This window comes from Esox lucius, chromosome 21 (assembly GCF_011004845.1).
Source record: "Esox lucius isolate fEsoLuc1 chromosome 21, fEsoLuc1.pri, whole genome shotgun sequence".
Taxonomy (NCBI): domain Eukaryota; kingdom Metazoa; phylum Chordata; class Actinopteri; order Esociformes; family Esocidae; genus Esox; species Esox lucius.
This window is the reverse complement of record NC_047589.1, coordinates 31,170,556-31,196,100: the sequence shown is the minus strand read 5'-3', so window position 1 is coordinate 31,196,100 and position 25,545 is coordinate 31,170,556. Positions and strand designations below refer to the sequence as shown.

The 25,545-nt window shown below is 43.9% G+C and overlaps 1 long non-coding RNA gene across 1 annotated transcript; it reads left to right on the top strand.

The window, feature by feature from the left end:
* Window positions 1-1,453: 1,453 nt before the first annotated feature.
* LOC109614861 lies at window positions 1,454-13,547 on the top strand. Its single transcript, XR_002195831.2, has 3 exons — window positions 1,454-1,598; window positions 2,131-2,223; window positions 13,465-13,547. It is a non-coding gene; the product is annotated as an uncharacterized LOC109614861 (long non-coding RNA).
* The last annotated feature ends 11,998 nt before the right edge of the window (window positions 13,548-25,545 follow it).

The window sequence follows — 25,545 nt, the reverse complement described above, 5'->3', positions numbered from 1 at the left end:
CACCTCCACCACCTCCTTCAGCTCCGATACCTATTTAATCTCCGCCACCTGCCTCATCTCCACCAACTGCACCACCTGTGCCACCTCTTTCACTTCCAACACCTCCTTCACCTCCGTCACCTCCACCATCTCCTTCACCTCCTTCACCTCCACCACGTCCTTCAGCTCTGCCACCTCCTTCACCTCCACCACCTGCATCACCCATGCCACCTCCTTCACCTCCTTCACCTCTGCCACCTGCTTCACCTCCTTTCTGTGTCCGACATTTGGGCTCCTCTGTTGGGTAACTCCTTCTGGCCTACAAACGCAGCATAGAGACAACTGTCATCCAGTCTTGATTTGTGATTAGCCGTTACGCACCTGTTCCCCATTGTATCTTTATCATGTATATATTTCCCTTTTGTTCCCGTCTCATCTTTGTCAATCATTGTCTGTGTTTGATGTGTTGTGTCAGGCATTCTTATGCCCTTTGATTACATGTATCAAGCTGTCTATTTTGTTTTAATTATAGCTCTAGCTTTTTGAGTACGTTGCCTTCTAAAAACAAGCTCCTCAGTAGAGCCACAAAATAAACACTTTGTGAAACTCTGTTTCCTGCGACTCATCACAACTATTTAAATTTACCTTTTAAATATTATATTAACAGCACTGAAAACAAATACAATCCAATGCATTTAATCCTAGTACTGGACAAATCTGAAGACAATTTGGATGACTATTTATGTACATGAATAATAGTATTGCTTATACAAACAACCATTGAAATGAAAGTACTTGTTTTAGGAACAAGTTTTTAAAATAACAAATATTCCAATACACATGCTTTTCAAACTAAATCTGACTGCAGACAATATAATGGTTGAATACAACAATAATTCTAAGGCATTTCCAGCACTGCCAGGACCTCATTCTCAGAAGTAATTGAAGTTCAGAACATATTAAATACCAGTCCTTACAATGGTCCAGAATGCAAGCAAAATAAAGATTGCTGACGTAGTGTTTCTCCTGGCCTATCCAAACAGACTGTGGATATTTAGAGGCAATAACTTCTGTGTTGTATAAAGCAAAACAGCGGCTCGCCGCGGGTAATGAAAGATTTGTATGTTGCTCCAATTTTATGGTCTTAATTCTCTGCCATATATTGCCAACATAAATATGGCTGTTTACCATGGGAGGCCCCTCTGAGCGTTGTTAAGCCAGGCCTCAGAGCCAAAACGTTGGGACACACAACTTTTACTACCTTTCAGAGATGAGTCTCCTTTCTCAGCCTGGGTCCAGGAGGTGACGTGAGAGAGGAACATGGATGTTTGTTGATCTTAAGATATGATTTACATCTTCAAAAATATAGGGCAAGTCTGAGAGAGTGAGAGCGAGAAAGAGAGAGAGAGGGGTTATTTTGACAGTCTGGGATCCTTGGGTTTCTCTTAAAATTTTCACTGAGCTGGATCTCCAGGCACCACAGATGTTTCTGTACCGCATCACCCAGGACGGACTGACACATTTTACCCCCGGACCAGAAGAGCTCCAGAACCAGCCAGGCACTTACATAGACCAACGTTCTGCAGAGTTCAAGAGTATCTCTTGAACACCTGGTCGAGGTAATGTTTTCAAGATGAGTAAAATGCTGTGCTGCTAGCCTACTTAGTCTGTCTGCTGGTCTGGAATGTAGAGCAGTTGAACTACATCAGGATATCCCTAGTGGAATGATGTTAACTAGCATGCTAGCTGTTCCTGGACACAACCTGACCTAGTGGAATGATGTTAACTAGCATGCAAGCTGTTCCTGGAGACTACCCAGCTTAGTGGAATTATGTTAACTAGCATGCTAGCTGTTCGTGGAAACTACCTAACCTTGTGGAATGATGTTAACTAGCATGCTAGCTGTTCCTGGAGACTACCCGGCTTAGTGGAATGATGTTAACTAGCATGCTAGCTGTTCCTGGAAACTCCCCGGCCTCATGTTACCACAGTAAGAGAGAAAGGGAGAGAGACTACTTTCTTAAAACTGCAATGTGATATGAAATTTGTATCCATGAGATTATCTTTTAAAAAAAGCTTAAAAGGGTCCTACATTCCCTTTAAGAAGTGAAGGTCAGAGGTTTTGTGATTTAAAAGCTGTTCCTTTTCCAGGGAAACCTCCGGAGAACAGTCAAGGAAACCTCTGGAGAACAGCCAAGGAAACCTCCAGAGAACAGCCAAGGAAACCTCTGTAGAACCGCCAAGGTAACTGTCTGGAAACAGCCAGAGACCCTTCTGGGTACTGCCTACTGTATATCATCATAACTTATGACAACAGCACAGAGGTAAAGTTGATGATCCAGAATCCAACTGTTCTGTACTGCTCAGGAACACATCACGTTGTGGAGCTTCAGACCCCTGCTAAGTCTTGATAAATCTGGTCTGGAAAAGCTAATTTAGAGAGAAAGAATCAGGCATCTGCAACAATATTTATCTTCTTACCCGTCCATGGGTAATGGCTTGGACAGGATGGATGATAAGAGAGGAGAGAGAGCTGAATGGATGCCTCCAGGTGCAGAGATCTTACAGTGGAGCAGTTGCGTCGACATGACGGATCAAGCAGCAACGCTTCACTTCCCCGGGTGCACATATCAGTGCCGTGACATTAGCATAATAAGCCAAGCTGATCTTAGGCCGGCTGAGGTTGTGCAGTTGAGGTTCCATCGCAATTAAAACAATGTAATATCAGTTAGAACAGACGTGGGTTGCCGGGGGGAACATTTAGGGTGAGAACAGAGAAGTTGTGTAAAAAAAAAAGTCCTCGCTGGCTTGCTACAACGCTGTCTCCTGACGTTTAGCTACATATGCAAGGAAGTGCTTCCTGGGGAACTCAATAGATCCGAATAGACAATTATCAGTGCCAGAAACATGTAGACAACCCCAGCACTATCTGGTATGGTCTGTTTAGTTGTAAATCAATCTCAGAGAAAGTTAGGGAAAGAAAGAATGAGAGAGGGGGAGAGAGCTCCAGATATCTTATCTGGGCTAAAGACGTGTCTTAAAGGTAATTCAACTTGTTCAGGATCTGCCTAATAAATGAACTGCTTGCTAATGAGCTGATTGGTCTATCATGTATTAGTTATAGCTCTTATTAGAATGTTGTAACCTCCTCTAATCTGAACAGAGAGCAGAAATGTTAGCCTGCCTTATCATTTGGTCAACCCAAAATCCAGAACACCCAACCTTCTCCCAATCAGTTCCTAGGCAAGCTCACTGTGGCCCTCCCCAGCCGAGATCAGCCCTCCCCAGCCGAGATCAACCCTCCCCAGCCTAGATCAGCCCTCTCCAGCCTAGTTTAGGCCTCCCCAGCCTATAAATCAGCTCTCCCCAGCCTAGAAATCAGCCCTCCCCAGCCTAGATCAGCCCTCCCCAGCCTAGAAATCAGCCCTCCCCAGCCTAGAAATCAGCCCTCCCCAGCTTAGAAATCAGCCCTCCCCAACCTAGATCAGCCCTCCCCAGCCTAGATCAGCCCTCCCCAGCCTATAAATCAGCCCTCCCCAGCCTAGATCAGCCCTCCCCAGCCTAGATCAGCTCTCCCTAGCATTCTATCCCTCCTCAGTCACCCAGAACCCCCATTCCTCCACTATCTACCAGAACCTTCCCCAGATGTTTTCTAGCTCCTCTCTCCCAAATCCAACCCTCCAGGAGACAATTGCCTTTATTATCTCCAGGTGTTCTGAATAACAGTTAGGTAGAAATAACACATAGAGTTGTGGAGAACACAGTACATGTTTAAAACAGAGAACACAGAACATGTTTAGACACAGAGTAAATCTATAACATGTTTGGAACACAGAACACAGGACAAATCCATAACATGTCCGGAACACAGAACACAGGACAAATCCATAACATGTCCGGATTACAGAACACAGGACAAATCCATAACATGTCCGGATTACAGAACACAGGACAAATCCATAACATGTCCGGATTACAGAACACAGGACAAATCCATAACATGTCCGGATTACAGAACACAGGGCAAATACATAACATGTTTAGAACACAGAACACATCTAAAAAACATTTTATGAAGATCACCAAGCAACAGATCATAACAGATACCTTCTGATCCGAAATAAATGTTCTATTCCTTATATATGCTTTTTTAAAAGATGATTTTGCAAACTACTGCTGTTATATAAATTATCCCTATAAAATGAATACGCTGACTCTATGTTATGTTATAATAATATAGTTTAAAACTACATCCAACACTGCCATTCTTTTTTATTAATGGTAATACACAGTTCATATTGTGGCTGTAATATATAAAAGTCACAAATTGCAAAATGCAGTGATCTTGACTATACATCATTGAATGCTTAGGGGTGACAAGCAGCAATTATGCGTGGAGAAGAGTTGATTTCTTTAACAATCTTATATCTAATTATGTACATGAAGCAGTATGGAAAACACTGTTGTGTTATGAAAACCAATTTGCAAATATGCATCTGACAATGTATTTATCACAATGGTCTTTCTCATAAACAAATGTCCACTGATCACCTTAAGAAAGTTAGTTTAGAACACCATTCTCATGACTTAATTGATTAATTCAGCCTTGTAAATCAGCCTGGTGAATCAGCCTTCTAAATCAGCATTGTTAAGGGCAAGAAAAACTCCTGCATCTTAATAACAAGTCCAACAAAGCACTGCTTTTCTCAGGTTATGTTCAAGGAACAACTCCCATAAATATGAACAGTTGAAATGTCAATACACCACCAGCAGATATCATCATCATCATCAGACTGTGGATGTAAACATGAGGGAGGAGGGAGACTCATTTTCTTTGTCTTTAATCCCTAACGGGCAAAGGGAAAATCTCCTCTGAGATGGAGACCTATCATGTGATTCTTCAGAGACACTGACAGATGCAACCCAGAAGTCCCCAGAGCAACCAGACCTATGACGAAACCCCTTAGAGAAACCCAAGATACCTGCTCAGTGACTTTTAGTATTTTTTGTGTGACAGATGCCTTTTACTCATCTCAGCTTGACGTCTCTGCAATATCACATTCCAGAAATGCTCTGAGAGGGAAAAGCTGAAAGATCAGTAAGAGTGGGCCTTGTCTTAGAAACCAGTTTTGTGACTTACGCTATTCAATTTTTTTGTGAAAGAAGCTTTTTATTTGTCTCTGCTGGATCTGACGATACGCCATATCAGAAAGAAATCCACAGAGCAGTATATGAATGCAGCAGGCGCGCCTGTCAGAACCCAGGTTTAACAGAAGATCAAGAAGTTCCAGCCATGCCCTAGTAAATGTCAGTGTCAAATTCCTTAATTGTCTGATCCAATCGGATGCACCCTGTTAAGTAGTCTGGTCCAATAGGATGCCATGATGCTACATGATCAGTACGCTTCATGCTAAACTGCCGTGTTTGTTATGAGAGACACTGCATGGTACTTTCAAATAAACGTCCAGATTGTTATACAGAAACCCAACATTATTCCATGCTGTCTTCATACAGCAACAGATTGTAACCCATTAAAAATATTAAAAAAGTCAAAAGACACAGTACATGCAGAAAAAAACAGATGGATTTGTGTTTTACTTTGTTTATGTTGGTAGTTCTACATTACGTTCATATATTGTACTAGTAATAATATTTAATGACCGCACGTAATACTAGCAATATCCTGTAAAGTTAATATATTGTACTACCTTGTAATGTACATATAGTATTAATCGTTTCCTGTCCATAATTTCCATATATTATACTACCTTGTAATTTACATATAGTACTAGTAATATCCTATAATGTCCCTGTATTGTACTACCTTGTAATTTACATATAGTACTAGTAATATCCTATAATGTTCCTGTATTGTACTACCTTGTAATTTACATATAGTACTAGGACTCTGTGGGCAATTATCGACCCTGACTCAAGGTAGCTTGAGCTTGGTTGGTGTGTCATTGGTGGTCTGGTGCTTGGCAAAGTGTCTGGAACTATTCTGTGCAGAGTTGCCTATCTCCCGGCAGGGCCTCTCTGACCCAAACACCCCACATAGTTCCCAGTTTTACACAGCAGTAGCTTACATGACGGTGGAATTGGGTCAAACTGAATCATGTGCTGAGGTGTCCTGTGAATATAAGAAATGCTTCCTCTAATTCCTCTAGAGTCCTGTTGAATCTTAGAGGACCTGAGCACCTGGATGATGACACCAAAACAATGTCCATAAAGTCAAGGTGAAAAACAACATCTGCATAATTTCAGTTTCAAATTAATAAAAAATATTGAACTGAAAATAATTGATTGCATAAGTATTCACCCCTTTGTTATGGCTCACCTGAATGGGCTGTGGTGCAAGGGATTGTCTTTAGAAATCTCAAAATTTGCTAAATCGAGTCAATCTGGGCGCCTTTAATGTTCCCCATGATTTAAGTTTGAATACTCCTGTCTTTTGGAGGTCCCTAAATTGGTTAGTACAATTCCTGACAGTTAAATGTATATAATAATTACTATGATATTTCGATATTTTACAATTGTTTCTTGTTCCTAGCAATAATAACTAAATGACTGATATGTAAAATGTGTAAGTAAATGGACTCTGTGAATAGAGTGTTACAGCAGTGTGAATATTGAGCGGGGGTGCCAAACAAACACAACTGGGTCTGTGTAATAAAACCAAATAAACAGCTGATGGAGACATTTAGGGTTTCTATGTGTAACTTCAAAATGTCCTGCCAAAGGAATGTTTGTGTTGGCTCCTTGCTTGGTCTCCATTAACTGAAAGAGACCCTCCCTAAACATCAAAGACTCTGCTAGTCAACGTTTCCTCCCCGCTCCTCTCTCCTCCTCCCATCTCCTCTACTCTGTCCTCCCCGCTCCTCTCTCCTCCTCCCATCTCCTCTACTCTGTCCTCCCCGCTCCTCTCTGTCTCATCATGACCCTTCCCTCCCCAGGTCATGAGCCCCACACCAAGATGTCTTTCTAGCCTTCATGCAATCTGTGTAGGAGGAATGATTCATCGTTGTCACCATCCTACCATCATCCCTGCCCTGCCATCATCCCTACCCTACCATCATCAGTGCCCTTATCTGGCCCTACCCTACCATCATCCCTGCCCTGCCATCATCCCTACCCTTCCACCATCCCTGCCCTGCCATCATCCCTGCCCTTCCACAATCCCTGCCTTGCCATCATCCCTGCCTTGCCATCATCCCTGCCCGACCACCATCCCTGCTGTGCCATCATCCCTGCCCTGCCATCATCCCTGCCACCATCCCTGCCCTATCATCCTCCCTGCCCTGCCATCATCCCTGCCATACCACCATCCCTGCCATTCCACCATCCCTGCCCTTCCATCATCCCTGCCCTTCCATCATCCATGTCCTTGCCACACATCCACTTCTACTCCGATGGTCAACTATCTCAGGTCTGACAAGCCCTGTACGTCATTACTGTACTGCTAGCAGAATAATCTCTCCTCCATAGATGGCTGACTTCCTGGTGTTGGGCTCCAACTAGGTTTCCAGATGTGCCCGGGGTCAGGGGTTGCCAGATAAAAGCTCCAGGAAGTGGCGTACCCTAACCAGTAACCCTTTACCTCTATGAGCATTCCTCGCCGGGGGGTGGGGAGCTGGGGCTGGGGTTGTGTATCGCCCCCCCAGGGTTTCGCGGTGGAGAAGCGTTTCTTCTCCCCCCCTAAACCCAGCGAGTGGTCTCATTCCCCACAGGTGAATTATGACACCACAACTTCATTCTGGCTACTTTTGCCGGCAGTGTTTACCATCCATGTCTCACGGGCAAAATGTCAAGTCTCTTAAACGTGTCCGATTGGCCGGGTGGAAAATAAACGTTTAAGTTGTTGTCGGGGATGTGGTCTAGTTCTTGGGTACTTCAGGGTTTGGCCTTGAGTGATGACCTTGCCTAAGGGCAGCCCAGAGGAACATAAGACTAAACTATTTACCCCATATCTACTCATAACCTTATACACTCACACCCCATATATACGCATATCCCATATCTACTCGCACCCATATGTACACATACTCATTGTCTGCACACACCCATATCTACTCACACCCCATATCTACTCACACCTACATCTTCTCATACCCCATATCTACTCACACCCATATATTTACTCACACCCCATATCTACTCATACAACATATATACTCATACCCCATATCTACTCACCCCCATATTTACTCATACCCCATATATACTCATACAATATATACTCATACCTCATATCAACTCACACCCATATGTACTGATACCCCATATCTAGTCTTACTTTATTTCTACTCACCCAAGTCTACACATATGTCAAACTACTCATACCCCATATCTACACATACCCTATATCAAGTGTCAGAACAGAATGGTTTCTGTCAGAGGATATGATGGTACTCAGTAGAAACCAGCCTCTCCGTCCTCCTGACAGCCTGGCCTGGTGCAGAGAGCATTGGGGACATGTAGAAACATCTGTCTGTGTGAGCCTGTCCATTACAGTCAAACTCCTGTGTTACACCAGAGAGAAACTGCCCCGCCCGAAAATCAGACTCATTTTCACCCAAAAACGCTAATACGATTATTTCAAGTGTGTCATAGGCTTAATAAGTGTGGAAATTGGCCTGTCACGTAAGGCCTTGACAGAGGTGGTAAATGGTATGATTACACGAGCAAAGCCCGACCAGGCCTCTGCCATTGTTTCTTAACACGTTGTAATCTGTCGAATTAGAAAGTAACCGAGATAACTACATTACATTTGACAAAAAGTAGAGCAAATTAATATGACATTGACAACTTTATTGTGTCATTATGATAATAATAAGCTTACAAAGATTATATGTCCCAAGAGATGTTCTTTTTCATTTGTGTGCCCCCGAAAAATTGTTTTCTTTCTCCCCTTGCATTCTTCTGTCTGAGCACAGGCTCTTTCCGAAGTCCAACAACCAATCTCAAACCTTGACCTGGAAAAGGCATTTCTAAAGGGATGAAACGACATAGCAACAAAAGCTTGTTTTCGTCACAATAAATGACAATGAGAGATATGAAATCACTGGGAGAAGGGTATTGAATAGCGACGTGTGAGAGCTGGTTGTGGGTTGGCCTGGTGAGGTCTGGTGGGGCTGAAGGAACTCTGCAGCACCACTAGATGGAGACAGATCCTTCTGTAGAGGCAACTGGGACTTGGGCTGAAACAGAATGGTCCTGTATTAAAATACCAACCATAACAGTGAAACAGAGGACTCCAACCCAGGACCATGTTCGTTCACAGGTCCTTACAGAAGCACAAATAAAACAAGAGGATGGATTTAGAATAAATTGAGGTATGTGTTTATTTTTATCTAAATCTGTAAGAGATTATTAAAAGATATTATTATTTGTTGAATGGTGAATGTCATTATTTGTTTTTGATTACTTCTCTTCCGGAGGGTTGAATAGCGAATCACCAGCTCATAAGAACGCTTAATTCAGCAAAGATTTCTAAAACATTCTTTGGAATACTTCAACGGGAGTCTTTGGTAGTAAATTATTTCATCAGAAAAAAACTCTTAGAAGTATTTCCAGCTTTGATGATGAATGACCTGCAGTCCAGACAGTGAGGGCCTCGTGCCTGAAACCATCAGAATCCACAAACACATTCTAGAAACCTTTAGAACAAAAAAGTGGAACTCCAAACACTTAGATTCATTCAGATTCTCCAGGAGTCAGTAGACAAGCATTCCACTACACCCAGAGACGACGTCAACCATGTGGATGCACTGATGAAACATTGAACTGCTATAGAGACAAGTGAAGAGCAGTGGCGATCCATGCTACTCTGTTCATATCCGCATCTCCAACATGTGCCTCAACCTAAGATGCTAATGGTCAATAAAAGCACACCTTTATTCTGAAGCAAATATGTCCATACAGAATATTCCATATCCAGTTTGAATTCACACCAGAGCTGATCTTATTGTTGATTAAAATATAATAAACATAACATTTGTTCCTCAATGCTCAAGAATTATCTCAATTGCCAAATTGACAATTTCTACAAATAAACCAATAAAATATGTAGACATAAGGTCCCCTGACAGGTTCATGTTCTTCTTCAACACAACATTTTCTATAAAAACAATGTTGTTCAGAGAGGAACTTGTGAAATGTATGATACGGCTGTCAAAAGATGTTTAATAAGGCTTTCAAAAGCTTCAAATAATTTCTTGATAGAGATCTCTCAAGCGAATTACACCGTTTAGCAGACAGGCAGCATTTGTGTGTCAGGTAATTGAGTAAAGCGACAGAGTAAATCCAGGCAGAGTATAATGCTGGTGTCACAATGGTAAATAATGTATTGTGTTTCAGAGGCTTACATTTCACCCGCTATGAATATTCATAGTTGACACTGATTGAAAGACTTTAACCAAACGGCTTTTAAACGCCTGGTTGTTTCTCTTCCCTTAACAAGGCAAAGCCAAGGCAGAGGAGGCCTGTGTCGGAAAGACTCCCGAAACAAAGACTGAGGAAATGTAATCCCTAATCCTCCTCCTCTGCCCTCCTCCCCTCTCCTCTGCCCTCCTCCCCTCTCCTCTGCCCTCCTCCCCTCTCCTCGACACAACAATGCTCCAGTATTATAATGCTCTCTGACTCTACATAGTGAAATACATTACAGCTCTGTAATACTATTTTCAAAGTATTTTCAACATCTTGTGCTTAGCCTTTGGGCATAGAACATTTCCCTATCAGCACTAGATGTTGAGAAAATATATTTTTGATTAAATAAATAGGCCAGATATCTGTAAACAAATGTTGCTTAATGAATAGAAAAATAATCAACAACACCTAATAAATTGTACTCTATCCAAATTGATTGAATTAATCACTTCCTAATCAACTGATCCAATCATATGTACCCTAATCAATTAAATATATCGTCTTTGTCTTAAGTAAACCATCTCCTGTCTATAATTAAATTAATCCATTCACATCTACAGTACTGTTATCATATAAATAGACCACCTGTATAATGACCAATTAAATAAACTCTGTTCTCATCAATTAAACAATCACCTCTAAACTAATCAGTGAAATACAACACCTGTATTCAAATTATTGAAAGCAATTTCCTCTAACAATTACTCAAACGAATCACCCCTAACTCAATCAATTAAACCAATAACCTGTATCCTGATCAATGAAACAATAACTTGTATTCGAATCAATTAAATCAGTTACATGCCTCACTCCATCTGTACTACATATCATTCTGTATAAATATTGGATTATTAATGATGCAATATCTCTCCTTTCTCTCTGTGTGTATAAAATATTAATCCTCTAATATCTCATCAGTCCTGGTCCATCCTCAGTCATCCAAATGCCTCAGAGATTCACAAGACCGGGATCTCATTTCAACTCTTTATGAAAAAAACATAAATATTTTGTTTTTATATTGTTTAGGTTTATTATTTGTATTTTTTAACAGAAACTGACATTAGGGAAAATATTTAAATTAGACTGTGGGTCAAAGGACAGGAAGCAGTTTTTGAATCTGACATGTTAGATTGGAGCTGAAGACTGAAGCTTTGCATCCACACCAGCTCGTCAGTGAGAACGCCAGCTCTGAACTGAGTTATAAGAGCCAGTGATTGGCTGCACTAATGTTCCTTTACTTAAATTATCTATTTGTCATTTCATCGTTTGATGTTTGTTGGTGTTTCCTAACTAACAAGCAGCTGCCTATCTCTGGCATCTCCAGTCTGTATTTGTTAGCTCAGTGTGTGTGTGTGTGTGTGTGTGTGCGTATGTGTGTGTGTGTGTGTGTGTAGTCCTTCGTTTTGTCCTTCACGGGCCTTCATATAGAAAATAAGCCAACATCCCAGTATCTACCGTGTAGCTCAGAAACGCAACGCCCAAGCTGATTAAGAAGTTGGCTTTTGAACACTAATTTATTCTGAGCTGCTGCCATGGTGCCATTTTAGTCAGATGCAATTGTTTCATTTAAAAACATTTTCTTTTCTTTTTTTTTTTGTCAGATGGAAGTGGCGCTAATTCGAATTCCCCTTTAGAGAAAGCAGCTTTTTAGCTCTGGTGAAATATGATGAATCTGATTATTCATTCTGCCTGGCCTCCCTCTTCTTTCTGGTTCCATTAGGGACACAAAGAGCCCCCCTACAGGTTAAAGTTTAAATGTGGATTAGCAGATAAAGCCAGTGCTGATTAGGGGTGCAGGAAAACCCTGCCGGAGGAAGAACAAGGAGAGAAATGGATTGGCTTTACACACATCCTCTGTCTGCTCTTTCTTTCTCTTTCTTTCTTCTCTTTCTTTTCTCTCCCACTCCATCCCCTCACATTCCCAGTGTGGATATCAATTTTGAAGCAAAATCTTTGAACAATTATGCTAATGTCTGTAAAGCAAAGCAACAAAACAGTATGGAAATGGCCTCATTACAGCCAGATGGCTGAAGCACATTAGTTCTAGGAAGAGGAAGACGTTTCAGACAACCTTAAAACCAGTGCGTTGGCTGGGGCTTCATCAGCACAAAGCACTGTTGGTTATTCTCGTGTGTTTACTGATTATTCTACAGTGTTTATTTGTTTGTTTGTGTGTGTTTTTGTGTGCAAGTATGATCACGGAAAAGCCGATGAAAACAACAATAGCTGATACATTTCTAGGATTTAACGTCTCTGTGCTTGAGAGTTGAAATGCATTATTCTGTCTTTTCTTTCTGAAAAGTGCTGCGTTCAGTAGAACCCTGATATTTGAACTCCAAGGTGTCCAAGGTTGTTTTACCCATACATTTTTTATTCTTGCATAAATCCAAAGCATTCTAATTCAAGATTTACTGAGATTGTTGTCATGCCAGATGTGAAACTTACCAGCTACAACAATAATTATAATGTTTCTTTGGTATGGTATTGAGCTAATTAGTTAACTAGCATAGTAACATACTTTTAATGATTCTGCAACGGCCTCTTCTGCCCAGAGTCAATGGTGTATGGAGTCAGTGCCTTATGGAGTCAGTGCAGCATAGAGTCAGTGACGTATGGAGTCAATGCCGTATGGAGTCAGTGCTGTATGGTTTCAGTGCTGTATGGATTCAGTGCAGCATGGAGACAGTGCAGCATGGAGTCAGTGCTGTATGGAGTCAGTGAGGCATGGAGTCAGTACTGTATGGAGTCAGTGCAGCATGGAGTCAGTGCTGTATGGAGTCAGTGCAGCATGGAGTCAGTGCTGTATGGAGTCAGTGCTGTATGGAGTCAGTGCAGCATGGAGTCAGTGCTGTATGGAGTCAGTGCCGTATGGAGCAGTGCTGCATGAATCAATTCTTCAACTCCTCAGGTTTTTTCTCTATTCACATTACTTTTGGAATTCAAGATGGCCAAAGATGCCCCCCCCCACCCCAAGAAAACCACGCTTGAAAAAAAGTTTGACCCTGATAAACTAAAGACAGGTATCTTCTATGTCTTTCCTTTCCAAAATAAACCTGGCAGACGTCTCTGCTCGGACACCAGTCTACCTCCTCGGACACCCGCCAGAGCTGCTCTTCCTCTGGGAGAAGGCCTGTCCATCATGGTTGACAACTCCACAGTGTTCCCCTCCCAGTGTGAGGACCTTGGCGTGACCTTGGACAACACCCTATTGTTCTCTGTGAACATCAACACTGTGACTCGCTCCTGAGGGTTCATCCTCTACAACATTGTGACCTTTCCTCACACAGGAGGCTCTAGAGGGGCAGGTGAAGTCACTTGTCATGTCATGTCTACACCGCTGCACTGATGAGGATCTGTTACTACACCCGGTGAGGTCTGTTACTACACACCATGAAGTCTGATACTATACACGATGAGGTCTGTTACTTTACAACATGAAATATTTTACTATACATGATGAGGTCTGTTGCTATACACCATGAAGTCTGTTACTATACACTATGAGGTCTGTTACTTTACAACATGAAATATTTTACTATACATGATGAGGTCTGTTGCTATACACCATGAAGTCTGTTACTATACACGATGAGGTCTGTTACTTTACAACATGAAATATTTTACTATACATGATGAGGTCTGTTGCTATACACCATGAAGTCTGTTACTATACACGATGAGGTCTGTTACTTTACAACATGAAATATTTTACTATACATGATGAGGTCTGTTGCTATACACCATGAAGTCTGTTACTATACACGATGAGGTCTGTTGCTATACACGATGAGGTCTGTTGCTATACACCATGAAGTCTGTTACTACACCGATGAGGTCTGTTACTACACGCCATGAAGTCTGATACTATACACAATGAGGTCTGTTACTACACACCATGAAGTTTGATACTATACACAATGAGGTCTGTTACTACACACCATGAAGTTTGATACTATACACAATGAGGTCTGTTACTTTACAACATGAAATATTTTACTATACGCGATGAGGTCTGTTACTATACACCATGAAGTCTGTTACCACACCGATGAGGTCTGTTACTACACACCATGAAGTATGATACTATATACGATGAGGTCTGTTACTTTACAACATGAAATATTTTACTATACGCGATGAGGTCTGTTGCTATATACCATGAAGTCTGTTACTACACCCGATGAGGTCCATTACTACACACCATTAAGTCTGTTACTATACACCATGAAGTATGTTACTATACATGATGAGGTCTGTTACTATACACAATGAGGTATGTTACTATACACAATGAGGTATGTTACTATACATGATGAAGTCTGTTACCCTCTCTGATAAAGCCTGTTACTATACCAAAATGGAATGATCCACTGCATCAAAAGCCTTTCATTTTTACTACACATATACTACGGACATTTTCTGATATTACAATGCAAAAATTATACAAAATGTTATGAAGTCTGTTACAACAGCCGATGAAGTCTGTAACTACACCCATTAAAGTCTGTTACTATACACGATGAAGTCTGTTAATATACACGATGAAGTCTGTTACTATACATGATGAAGTCTGCTACTATACATGATGAAGTCTGTTACTATACATGATGAAGTTTGTTACTATACATGATGAAGTCTGTTACTATACACGATGAAGTCTGTTACTATACACGATGAAGTCTGTTACTATACATGATGAAGTCTGTTACTATACATGATGAAGTCTGTTACTATACATGATGAAGTCTGTTACTACACACAATGAAGTATGTTGCTTTCTCTGATAAAGCCTGTTACTATACCAAAATGGAATGATCCACTGCATCAAAAAAGCCTTACATTTTTACTACACATATACTATGGATATTTTCTGATATTACAACACAAAAAATATACAGAATTACCCTTAATAAAAATGCACTAAATACGATTTCACTAATTACTTATTAATTATGTTCCATTAACCATTAACCAGCCAGTGAATGATTCTGTTAATGACTCCCCAATTAAAAATGATCAAAATATGACAGAACTCATAAAATGTAAAACATTAAAGTAACACCAAATTGAATGTAAAATAGGAGACATTTTGTGAAGTGGTTCGGAACCCCTGATCAATATTTTACCAGAAAAATGTGAGGGAAAAGTGAGTAAAAGTCAGAGACGAAAACGAACTGTCATCTTGTGTCCAAGACTTTCTGCTTTTGTATCCTCTGTCTTCTTTGTAGCTCACAGAGTTACAGTTTTACAAACAATTTTTGTCTGTTGTTTTACTGGAACTTCTCCTTTCACCACAATTGATGAACATACATGCAGATTCTTCAAAGTGTTATGGTGAATAGGAACAATCTATCATCAATGTACAGGAGGAGGGATGACTTCAATTCAGAAAGTTATTTTAAAACATTATTTTGTTATAAAGGACACTTGTATTTTAACAGCTCAAAACTCAAAATTGCTTTTTGGAAAAAAGCTATAAAGTCTTGTCATTACGTTATTGTATGACTCATGAAAAACCTTGGTGTGATTTAAAGCCGTAAAGTCAATATATTCTAAACTTATTTAAAATGGTCCAGTTGAGTTGCTACAGCAAATTTGCCTTGACCTGACCATTAGATTTAATCCTGTCTCTATTTTCAGTGGACTTTTGATTATTCTCATGTTCTGATTCTTGGAGAGTTGTTTTTGTATGTTTTGTAAATTGAACAGATGTCTTCTTCCTTTATAACATATGATATGGCTCCCATAGTATTATATGGTTGCTGAATAAATCAAAACATCGCTTTGCAAAGTGTGTCAGTAACACAAAACCTACAGACAGCGGCAGAACAAAAAGAAGGAGTGTGTTGGAGACTTTCATGTTTCAGTTCTTTTCTTTGTTGTGTTCCGAGTCGCGTTTGTCCTTTCTGTGGCCATTGTGGTGGGACACGACAGATTTTAAAGGCCAACGATTTTTATTGTATTATTTCAGTGTGAGATGGAGGCACACTGAATAACTTCACTGGTTCCAGGAATGCCTCATCCTCTCCGAACCACTGTCTTGCAGCAGTCTGCCAGGAGATGAAAAGCTGAGGCATTTTCATGCTCCTCCAGAACATTTAATATGCAATGAAAAGATATGACATCTATCTAGGCTGAGACACAGAGAAGGAAATGAATGACGCCATTGTGGCTCTTAAAACATCAATCATGCTCAATACTTTGGACAAAACAATGCAGTTTTGTTTGCATTTCAGAGGTGACAAACAACACTTGTGACTGGGCTTAACGTTGTCAATTTCCATTACTCAACAGCTGAAGCAAAGCACAGTGCAACGATGGCTCGTTGCTAGGCAGCAGAGCTCTCCTGACATGCTGGTTAGTTTTTCTTTCATCGCTTGACAAGAGACAAGTGAATGGAGTTTGGAGAAAGTTTCTCTGGGTGCGGTGAGGAAGGGGAGGATGAGGGTGGGAGGGAATAGGCAGGGGGGGAGAAGGGGTGGGAGGGGTGAGGAGGGACAGGGTGAGTATGGAGGAAGAGGCAAGAGTTGAGGAGGGGGGCGGGGTGGTGAGGAGTTGATCATTTCTAACTGGATTAAGAGATTATGAGGGAGAGAGAGGGATGGACAGGCAGACAGAAAGATAGGCAGGCACACAGACAGATAGACAGGCAGAGAAATGGGCAAGCAGACAGTTGACCAGGTTTAGATTAAACACTTCAGATCCTTGACCAGGTTCAGATTAAACACTTCAGATCCTTGACCAGGTTTGTGTGGGGTGGTGGGGTTGGATGTGTGTGGGGTGGTGGGGGTGGATGTGTGTGGGGTGGTGGGGTTGGATGTGTGTGGGGTGGTGGGGGTGGATGTGTGTGGGGTGGTGGGGGTGGATGTGTGTGGGGTGGTGGGTGTGGATGTGTGTGGGGTGGTGGGGTTGGATGTGTGTGGGGTGGTGGGGTTGGATGTGTGTGGGGTGGTGGGGGTGGATGTGTGTGGGGTGGTGGGGGTGGATGTGTGTGGGGTGGTGGGGGTGGATGTGTGTGGGGTGGTGGGGGTGAGGGTTAATTGGTTTTCCTTTAAAAGGAAACCAATTAATGCAGGATTAACATTCATGGTTATTTACAGTTGCTTTAATGCCTCTGAGAGAGCAAGAGAGAAAACACTGATGTAGAGTGGAGCGAGGGAGGTGTTTAAAGAGACAGGTGGAGGAGGGGTTAAAGAGACAGGTGGCGAATGGGATAAAGAGACAGGTGGAGGAGGGGTTAAAGAGACAGGTGGAGGAGGGGTTAAAGAGACAGGTGGAGGAGGGGTTAAAGAGACAGGTGGACGAGTTTAAAAAGAGACAGGTGGAGGAGAGGTTAAAGTAACAGGTGGAGGAGGTATTAACCTTTTCACGCGTGGGTTTCAAATATTCCTTAACGACCCCCCAGTGAGTTTTTTTGTGCAAGTTCAGAACTCACTCAGAGTTCCAGCATTTGAATAGTCACCTTGCCAGGTAAAGAACACTACATACTTTGCATTGCAAGCTTCTCTTGTAGACTCGAATTCAAAGAGCTGCAAAAGCTGGTTGATGTGTAACTGTAGCTAGCTAGCAGACATCAGCTAAGCTAGCTAACAAAGCGTGACCCTTAGCTCTTTACCACAGCCTTATACCTCAGACTAATACCCCAGCCCTATACCCCAGCGCTACACCTCAGCACTATAACTCAGCCCTATACCACAGCCTTATACCTCAGACTAATACCCCAGCCTGTACCCCAGCCCTTTACCCCAGCCCTATAACTCAACACTATACCCCCGGTCTAAACCTCAGCCCTATACCCCAGCCCTATACCTAAACCCTATACCTCAGCCCTTTACCCCAGCCCTATACCTCAGTCCTATACCACAGCCCTATACCTCAGTCCAATACCCCAGCCAGTACCCCAGCACTGTACCTCAGCCCAATACCGAGGCCTATACCCCATCCCACTACCTCAGCCCTATACGCTAGCCATATACAAATTAGCCTATACCCCAGTCCTATACCCAAGCACTGTACCTCAGCCCAATACCTCAGTCTATACCCCAGCCCTATAATTCTGGCCTATATGCCAGCCATATACGACTTAGCCTATACCCCAGTCCTATACCTAATCACTGTACCTCAGTCCAATACCTCAGTCAATACCCCTGCCCTATACTTCAGCCCAATAACCCAGCCTTATATCTCAGCCCTATATCCCAGCACTAAACCCCAGGCTTATACCTCAGCCCTATACCCCAACACTATGCCCCCACTGGAAACCTCAGCTCTATATCCCAGCCCTAAACCTAAACCCTTTACCCCAGCCCTATACCCCAGCCCTATACCTCAGCCCAATACCTCAGCCCAATACCCCAGCCCTATACCCCAGTACTATACACCAACCCTATACACCAACCCTATACCTCAGGCGTATATCAAGCCCTATACCCCAGCCCAATACACCAACCCTATACACCAACCCTATACCCCAGCCCAATACCTCAGCCCTATGCCCCAGCCCTATACCTCAGCCCAATACCCCAGCCCAATACACCAACCCTATACACCAACCCTATACCCCAGCCCTATACCCCAGCCCTATACCTCAGCCCAATACCCCAGCCCTATACCTCAGCCCTATACCCCAGCCCAATACCCCAGCCCAATACACCAACCCTATACACCAACCCTATACCCCAGCCCTATACCTCAGCCCAATACCCCAGCCCTATACCTCAGCCCTATATCAAGCCCTATACCCCAGCCCAATACAACAACCCTATACCACCACTCTATACCACGGCCCTATACCTCAGCATTGTTCTCATATCCAAGGCCCTGTACCAGGGATCAACCAGAGCTACACTTAAAAATCTAAACAAATCAATTAAATCAATCAATCAATGAAATGTAACTATAAAGCCCTTTTTACATTAGCAGTTGTCACAAAGTGCTTTTACAAAACACCCGGCCTTGATCCCCAAGGAGCAAACAACAGTAGTGTGAATTTCACTGGCTAGGAAAAACTCCCTAAGAAGGCCAGGACCGAGGAATTCAGGGAGAGTGGGCAGCATCTCTACCTGAGGTTTAGATACAAGGGGAGGGTGAGAGGATGGGATGGAGATCAGAAAGAGCCTGTGGGGGGGGGGGGGGTAGAGGCAAGCTGGGGAGGGAGTGAAGGAGAGAGGGAGTCTGGGGAGGGAGGCTGGGGAGGGTAAGGCGGTTCCAAGTGTGTAGAGTGGTTTGAAGGGTTTAGGAGTAGGTGGTTTGAAGGGTGAAGGAGTAGGTGGGTCAAAGGGTGTAGGAGTAGATGGGTCAAAGGGTGTAGGAGTAGGTGGTTTGAAGGGTGTAGGAGTAGATGGGTCAAAGGGTGTAGGAGTAGGTGGTTTGAAGGGTGTAGGAGTTGATGGTTTGAAGGGTGTAGGAGTAGGTGGTTTGAAGGGTGTAAGAGCAGGTGGTTTGAAGGGTGTAGGAGTAGGTGGTTTGAAGGGTGTAGGAGTAGGTGGTTTGAAGGGTGTAGAAGTAGGTGGTTTGAAGGGTGTAGGAGTAGGTGGTTTGAAGGGTGTAGGAGCAGGTAGTTTGAAGGGTGTAGGAGTAGGTGGTTTGCAGGGTGTAGGAGCAGGTGGTTTGAAGGGTGTAGGAGCAGGTGGTTTGAAGGGTGTAGGAGTAGGTGGTTTGAAAGGTGTAGGAGTAGGTGGTTTGAAGGGTGTAGGAGTAGATGGTTTACCACCATTTTCCCCACCTGGTTTATCTCCTGATTTACCACCTGGTTCATAGGGAGAGACTATGAGTCTCGTCAACATCTACAGTTAAACCCCGACTCTGTGTTGCTCAGGCTATTCTGGAGGAACAGAGAACATCAACATGGTGTTACTAGCAACACCTCACCAACAGAACGACTCACTGCACTAATAAAAAGGGTGGTGTCAACACTCCTGACCTTGTGATGACAAACGGTTCTCAGCTGTGTGTCCCTGGGGGGCTCGCCTGGCAATGGAGCACCAATGATCAAAATAAAGAGCTGTGACCTGTTATCAGGATCCACAGCCTGTCATATTGTTGTAGCACCTCGCTAAACTGCTTCAGAAATAAATTATGTTCAATGGTGTTTTTAAGGTTCTCTGTGTTCTAAGATGGAGGAATTTACTTTTCTGTGCTTTCTATCAAGGAGATATTTACGTTTCTGGGTTTTTTCCCGTGTAAAGCTATTTGTGATCTTTGACCGATGTTTTAAGGTTCATTATGTCTATGTGTTAATAAGATGGTACAGGTAATTAAATTAACCATTTACTGCACTGACAATTCGTGGTGGAGTTCCAAACTGTGCCCCAGTCTCCACAGGGAGCCCTACCCACTGGAGGCTCAAGCCAGAAGGAGTGCAATAAGCAAGTGTACACTAGTGGTCATTTTGGAGGCTTTTTTATGGCTGCAGCTGTGTTTCATACATAACGTAGGGTCCAGTCTGCATGCTAGCAAGTATACAGCATGAGTGTTGGTCGTCACGCGGTGACAGAGAGATTATTCCGGCGGGTGTTTGAGCTCTGTCTAGGATATAACCATCCCTGTCATCTGGCCCACGTTCCAGTCTGTGTCAAGCCCCGGATTATGTCCAGCAGCTCCTTCCCTCCTCAGCTTAACTACTGGGAGTCGTTGCTCATAGGTCCGTGAAGACATTGGAATGCCCCTCTCAGGAAACCAGCCATCAGGCTCGTTCACGATCAGGTCACTTCTACCTAGTCTGGAAACCGCCTGACTGGCTGACTCACTGGTTTCGGTTAAAGCCTCCGAGTGTGAAACACAGCGATGCCAGATTCATGTTAGAAGCAATTCCCTGGGCTTAGGAATACACCACATATCATACTTAAATGGAGAAGATATTATTGATCATCTTGAGACCCCAGAGTCTTTAAATCAGGAAGAGGAGGTTTCTGACTGGGTGTAGTAGAGGATTGTACCTTGGAGAAGATCCCGATTGATGTATCAGTAACCAAACCATCTTCAAACTGTTTTTTCCTCAAAACCTTTTGTTCAAGACTCTTTGAATCAGGAAATAAAAGAAATCCAGGAGTGAGTGGAAAGTTGAGAAGTAATGAAGAACGAGGAGTTTTTTTATTGACAAATAAAAACCCTGGTGAGCTGACCACAGCCCCAGGAGACACACCTGGGCACTTTTATTTAGACAACAATGTTTAATGTGTGTGTGTGTGTGTGTCTGTGTGTGTGTGTGTGTGTGTGTGTGTCTGTGTTTAATGCTATTGATTTTAATTGTTCAACAAAACACATGAAGCATTAGACAGATATATTGCAAAGATACTATTCCTGAAAAATTTTGTTGAGGAAATGGAACGTCTCAGACACATGCTTTTTTAATAGGCAGAGATACGTTTCCCGTTTTCTCAGATTCAATACCCTCCCCAAAAAAGTTTTTTTGTGGGAGAATTTTAATGAGTTCAACCATCAACCGTCTCCCCTGCTGTCAGCGAAACACTTGGATTTCATGCCTTCTCTTTTATGGTTGTTTTGCTGTTTCTTTCATATTCAGTCCCACAGCGTCCTCATGAAACCCCAGGCTGGAAACAGAGACTGCCTAACAAATGATCGTTTTAACCAGGGCTTGCAGCATGTTCACTAACTAGTTCCCTACTTGGCCAGAGCCTTGTGACTACGCTACGAATGAAGGGCTCAGGTCACTGGTTGTCCACTGTACGGGGAACGGGGTGTTGTTTCTTACTAGCATTCAGGAGGTGATACCCTGTGGCTGTGGAGATGTGAGATACTGTGGATGTCTCTCAGGTGACGTGGCTTTCGTGAGTTGAGACCCTGTGGATGTCTCTCAGGTGACAGGGCTGTGGGGATGTGAGATACTGTGGATGTCTCTCAGGTGACGGGGCTGTGGAGATGTGAGATACTGTGGATGTCTCTCAGGTGACGGGGCAGTGGGGATGTGAGACCCTGTGGATATCTCTCAGGTGATGGGGCTGTGGGGATGTGAGACCCTCTGGATGTCTCTCAGGTGAGAGGGCTTTGGAGATGTGAGACCCTGTGGAAGTCTCTCAGGTGACGGGGCTGTGGAGATGTGAGATACTGTGGATGTCTCTCAGGTGACGTGGCTTTCGTGAGGTGAGACCCTGTGGATGTCTCTCAGGTGACAGTGTTGTGGAGATGTGAGACCCTGTGGATGTCTCAGGTGATGGGGCTGATGGGAGGTGAGACCCTGTGGATGTCTCTCAGGTGACGTGGCTATGGGGAGGTGAGACCCTGTGGATGTCTCTCAGGTGATGGGGCTGTGGGGAGGTGAGACCCTGTGGATGTCTCTCAGGTGACGTGGCTATGGGGAGGTGAGACCTTGTGGATGTCACTCAGGTGACGGGGCTGTGGGGAGGTGAGACCCTGTGGATGTCTCTCAGGTGACGTGGCTATGGGGAGGTGAGACCCTGTGGATGTCACTCAGGTGACGGGGCTGTGGGGAGGTGAGACCCTGTGGATGTCACTCAGGTGACGGGGCTGTGGGGAGGTGAGACCCTGTGGATGTCACTCAGGTGACGGGGCTGTGGGGAGGTGAGACCCTGTGGATGTCACTCAGGTGACGGGGCTGTGGGGAGGTGAGACCCTGTGGATGTCACTCAGGTGACGGGGCTGTGGGGAGGTGAGACCCTGTGGATGTCTCTCAGGTGACGGGGCTGTGGGGAGGTGAGACCCTGTGGATGTCTCTCAGGTGACGGGGCTGTGGAGATGTGAGCACTGACCAGTAGAGGCCTCTCATGTCTCGCACAACTTCCCCCTAGTTATTCCCTCGGTGCGTGTTGTTGACACACATTCAGTAATTCCCTCAGTATGGGTTGCTGACACACATTCATGCACATTTACAGGGAGGGATTTTTTTTTATCAACTACTGCTTCCAATTTCCAGTTTGTTTTTTATGACTGAATATTAATGTCATGTCCGGGTCCCAATGCATGTTACATCGCCAAGAGTCACTGCGTCTTCTCCTCAAACAATAAATGTAAAATAAAGTCTATCACACTGTATCGAATATATTGGTTTATAAAACAAACCTGATGACAGTATAAAAATATATAAGAAGGAATATAAAACAAACCCTTATACAGTATAAAAATATATAAAAAGGAATATAAAACCAACCCTACTACAGTATAAAAATATATGAAAAGGAATATAAAACCAACCCCACTACAGTATAAAAATATATAAAAAAGAATATAAAACAAACCCTAATACAGTATAAAAATATATAAAAAAGAATATAAAACAAACCCTAATACAGTATAAAAATATATAAAAAATAATATAAAACAAACCCTAATACAGTATAAAAATATATAAAAAGGAATATAAAATAAACCCTATGACATTGTATTGAATATATAGGAAGGAATAACATCTTAATTTAGCTAAGAAAGAGTGGATGACAGATAGGAGGGTAGGAGGGAAGGAGGGTAGGAGGGAAGGAGGGTAGGAGGGTAGGAGGGTAGGAGGGTAGGAGGGAAGGAGGGTAGGGGGGTAGGAGGGTAGGAGTGTAGGAGGGAAGGGGGGTAGGAGGGAAGGGGGGTAGGAGGGTAGGAGGGAAGGAGGGTAGGAGGGTAGGAGGGAAGGGGGGTAGGAGGGTAGGAGGGAAGGAGGGTAGGAGGGAAGGAGGGTAGGGGGTAGGAGGGTAGGAGGGTAGGAGGGAAGGAGGGTAGGAGGGAAGGGGGGTAGGAGGGTAGGAGGGAAGGAGGGTAGGAGGGAAGGGGGGTAGGAGGGAAGGAGGGAAGGAGGGTAGGAGGGAAGGAGGGTAGGGGGGTAGGAGGGTAGGAGGGTAGGAGGGAAGGAGGGTAGGAGGGAAGGGGGGTAGGAGGGTAGGAGGGAAGGAGGGTAGGAGGGAAGGGGGGTAGGAGGGAAGGAGGGAAGGAGGGTAGGAGGGAAGGGGGGTAGGAGGGAAGGGGGGTAGGAGGGTAGGAGGGAAGGAGGGTAGGAGGGAAGGGGGGTAGGAGGGAAGGAGGGTAGGAGGGAAGGAGGGTAGGAAGGAAGGGGGGTAGGGGGGTAGGATGGTAGGAGGGAAGGAGGGTAGGAGGGTAGGAGGGAAGGAGGGTAGGAGGGTAGGAGGGAAGGAGGGTAGGAGGGAAGGGGGGTAGGAGGGAAGGAGGGTAGGAGGGAAGGAGGGAAGGGGGGTAGGGGGGTAGGAGGGTAGGAGGGAAGGAGGGTAGGAGGGAAGGAGGGTAGGAGGGTAGGAGGGTAGGAGGGAAGGAGGGTAGGAGGGAAGGAGGGTAGGAGGGTAGGAGGGAAGGAGGGTAGGAGGGTAGGAGGGAAGGAGGGAAAGAGGGTAGGAGGGAAGGGGGGTAGGAGGGTAGGAGGGAAGGAGGGTAGGAGGGTAGGAGGGTAGGAGGGAAGGAGGGTAGGAGGGAAGGAGGGTAGGAGGGTAGGAGGGAAGGAGGGTATGAGGGAAGGAGTGTAGGAGGGTAGGAGGGAAGGAGGGTAGGAGGGCGGATAAAAGGAAAATAGGGAGGGGGAGGATGGGAGGGGAGGAGAAAGGATAGGGGAGAGGAGGAGAGAGGAGAGGTGGGGCTTGATGAAAGGTGGAGGAGAGGAAACATTATAATGAAGGTGTGTAAAATACATTCAGCCAACCAAGACTATAAATGTGTAATGAATGTGTTATTACTGTTTTACGTAAAGCTTTAGGTGACGGCAGGGACACAACGGGTCAGTTTGTCACCTGCTCCTTGTTCTATGTCAGAGGAGGAGAACTGTGGATGAAGACTCACTGCTCCTCTCTGAACAATGTTCTTTTCTTCTTCTCTCCTTTTTACTCCTCTTTTTCTCTCTCTCTCCTCTGTCTTTCTGTCTCCCTTCTGTCCCTCCCCTTTCCTTTCGCTCCTCTCTGTCCCTCGCATTTCCTTTAGCTCCTGTCTTTCTCCTTTCATTCTGCTCCTCTTCCGTATTCTTCCCTCCAGAGTGTTGAATACACATCGTTGACCGACTCTGCTCTTTAATGAGGCCTGTCGACTTCATGGGCCACAAAGTGCCACTGTGTCACTAAGTTCTTTCTTCCCAGGAGTCAGTGTGATTTCTATATCCGTTGTCATGGGGACGTGGCAACTGGCAGGGAAAATGGAGGATCTAACCTGTGCCGCTCCCCAATCCGCTACAGCAGCAGGAAA